Below are 3,174 nucleotides of genomic sequence, written 5' to 3'. Positions count from 1 at the left end.
CAAAAGGGCTGCGGGTGACCCACACCTACGCACAGCTGGGCTAGAAGTGGGGCTGCCCCAGGATTGCAACACTGATGTCCGGGGTGTGTTGATGCTCAACCTCCTCTGGAAACCCTCCACAGCTCTGAGCAACTTGTGCCACCTCTGGAAAGGGGACAGGACAAGCCGAGGGCACAGTGGAGACAGCATCTGTGGCTCACTTGCCCAGGACAAGGCAAGAGCCAGTGGCAGACCCAAGCAGCATCCGACAGCCTCGGGCCTCTCCACACCCTGCCCCATCTTCCGAATCTCTTCCAACTCCTGCAGAAAGATGAGGCAAAAGCCTTCCTTCACACTGCCTGGTCCTGGCTCCTTCCCTCTGTCCCATTCAGGGAACGAGCTCCCCTGGAGATCGTCTGTATTCATGTTCTCTGTAGGTGGTGGCAAAAGAGGAGGTAGTGAGAAGAAGACAGCGTCTCCTTGCCCGGATTTCATGTCCTCCCATGCCGTCTGCTGGATGGGAGCCCGGAGCTGCCCGCCAGACCCCGTCCCCTTCAGATGGCACGTGCTTTGTGCTGCGAAGGGAACAAACCATCCTGTCAGGCAGCGCGTGATCACCAAACCTGGTGAATATGGGGCAAGTCCAGCCCAGCAGGACACGCGGGTGAGACACAGCCAAGCTCAACCTAGTCTCCTCCACGCTTGGATTTTCTGCACATCCCAGGAGAAAGATGTCCTAGTGCACATACCTAAGCAAAGCTAAATATGCCTCCAACGGTCAAGTTAGGTGTCAGCAGTACTGAAAAGTGATGCAGAGACCCCTGGTCTTTGATTCTTACTTGTTTTTCATCAAGTTTTTACACAAGCTGAAGAATTACTTCTGCTTGCACTCACCTTTGCGTGAAGGACGTGGTGACACTGTCGAATTAAAGGAGAAAAAGGTAAGGAGAGGTGTTAGGCCACTGCATAATTGCAGTGTGGCGCAGGTAAGCCCGGTTTAGTTGAGCTGAAATGGGCCAGCCTGTGTCAAGCAGCCAGGGCTGGCCTGGGGCTGTGCAGCCTTCCTCTTGCAGACACCGCATGAATGTTTCGGCAAAAACACGCTGTGGATATTCGCCTTTACCCAACCTCGCTGTGGTTTGCTTGCTGGAGAGGGAGCGGATGGCAAACTCATTCCCCCAGAGCTGGAGCTGCAGTGGCAGAGCCAAGACTGGGTGTGCAGCAGCATCTCTTTCGCTTGGTTCCACTTTTCTTGGAGGACATCTGTATTCAGCTGTGTGTCTTGAATGATTTTTCCCCTCCTCTTGCACCCCATTCCTTCAGCTTTTCTCCCTACCATGCAGGAACTGGTGAAGCTTTAAAAACTCCAAAGAGACGTGACATTGAAGAAGTTGGTCTTCAAAAAAGTTCTAGGATGTTCTCCTAGAGAGTTGTCCTCCTAGAAGTTGTTCTCCCAAAAACATGCATACTCGGTTGACTCAGGAAATAGTTTGCTGGCAGCAAAATTGCTCATAATTCATAAAGCACAAATGAGGCTTATTTCACGCTTCAAACTTGCCAAGATATCCCTCAACAGCTCCACCCCCTGGGAACTTTTGCTGAAAAGCCAGCAGCAGCAGTGCAGCTACACCCTGGGTACCTTTGCACCCCCCAAGCTGGACCCCAAGGATAAAACAGAGACGGTTGTTCTAGACATGGTCCCGAAATTCAGATGTTAATCAAAATTAGCCAGCCTCTGGGACTGGCATGCATCATTCTCCCCCAGAGGGGGGATTTTTAAGTAAGCCATCAAAGTATTTCCTAAGTAAGACCACAAAAAGCCCACAGATGCAATCAGGGCAAAGACTTCCCTGGTGCGGGAAGATGTTGATGCAAGTTTCCTTTGGAGACATGGTTGTCTCATGTTGCCTGTGCCACAGCGTCTTCAGCTTCTGCAGTCGACTCCACTCGTGCCCTAATTAGGATGAGGTTTTTCCTGTTGGTGTGATGCTCCTGGCCGTTACTCTCCGATGCTCTTGAGGACAGTAAAGGTGAAGCCGAGGTGGTGGTAGGCACTTTGGTGGCTCTCCGTGATCCAGAGGAGGAAGCCAGGACGTGGTCCGTGACTCAAGCCACCTCAGGCTCTCACAGCAGAGGTGTGCTGCTCCGCTGGGGTCTCTGGAGAAGCCCAAACTTTTTCCTCCCTCCCAGACCATCTTCTACCACAGAAGGACTACTGCTGGGGCTGGTGCAGTCCCTGGCTGGTCTCCAGAGCATGGCTGGCGTTGCAGGCTAAGCTGTGTGGTGGCTCCGGTGAATCCTGCCGTCCCATGCTGGGTGACAAGCGCTTTGCATCACCACCCAGCCATGACATCCCCACTTCTGGTTTGAACGCTCCTCTGGTGAGCACAAAGTCCACGTAACTGCTCCCTTCACCCCAGCAAACCGTCGCTTGTAGCAAAGAATTTGCCTTTGAGGTAAATGTTTTTTCAAGCAAAGCAAGAGGTTTGCACAGGACAGTTATTATTATTGTACATCACAGAAAATGTGTTTTTAATGGAAAAAAGCTATGAAACAAGCCGAGATGCCTCAAAATCTTGAGTGGGTGTTCTGTGATACCAGTCACAGCAAATCATAATATGCCCAAGAAGAGACATGCAATAGACCACACCCACTGGGTTGCCAGGAACCCTTGCTTACATACATGAGGTCTGCACTGATGAGATCCTCCTTGATCCAACAGTCACCAAGCGATCATACTGACTTCTTCTTAAAATAGGAGCAGGCTGCCAGATTCTACCAAGTAGCGCCATTTTTCGGTACTGCCATAAAACCCCAAGGTGTGGCAGAAGACTGGCCCCCAACAGGGCTTCTCCATGGGGTCAGCCACTTGCAGAAGAGAAAAACCAGAAATGAAAGTCACTGACACACACATTTGCTTCCCCTCAGCCCAGCTTTACACCACACACCCCCGAGAAGCACGAGCTGGAGTTCTCCCCCTTGAAGTAGACACCACACCCTGCCCGTCCGCTCCTTTTCCCCTCACCCAGCTCTAAGATCAGCCTAGTGTCCCCAAGGTCACTTTGTCCCTTTTTTTAACCTTGTGCCATCCCTTCAGAGCAACTCGGGAGCCTGAGTTTTAATTTTTTTTTTTTTTTTTGATGGAAAAGACTTCCTGCCCTTTCCACGCAGGATAAAAAAGCGGCCCTGGCGGTG

At 51.5% G+C, this 3,174-nt stretch overlaps 1 protein-coding gene across 1 annotated transcript in view; it reads right to left on the bottom strand.

The window, feature by feature from the left end:
• The window catches only part of LOC103916820 (chromosome unknown open reading frame, human C15orf43), a 10,439-nt gene that overhangs the window by 5,475 nt on the left and 1,790 nt on the right, over nt 1–3,174 (bottom strand). The gene's annotated exons all lie outside the window — the stretch shown is intronic.

The sequence above is a fragment of the Pygoscelis adeliae genome, unplaced genomic scaffold (assembly GCF_000699105.1).
Source record: "Pygoscelis adeliae isolate BGI_AS28 unplaced genomic scaffold, ASM69910v1 Scaffold365, whole genome shotgun sequence".
In the NCBI taxonomy this organism is placed as follows: Eukaryota; Metazoa; Chordata; class Aves; order Sphenisciformes; family Spheniscidae; genus Pygoscelis; species Pygoscelis adeliae.
Note: the sequence above shows the minus strand (reverse complement) of the source record. Positions and strands in the feature narration are given on the sequence as shown.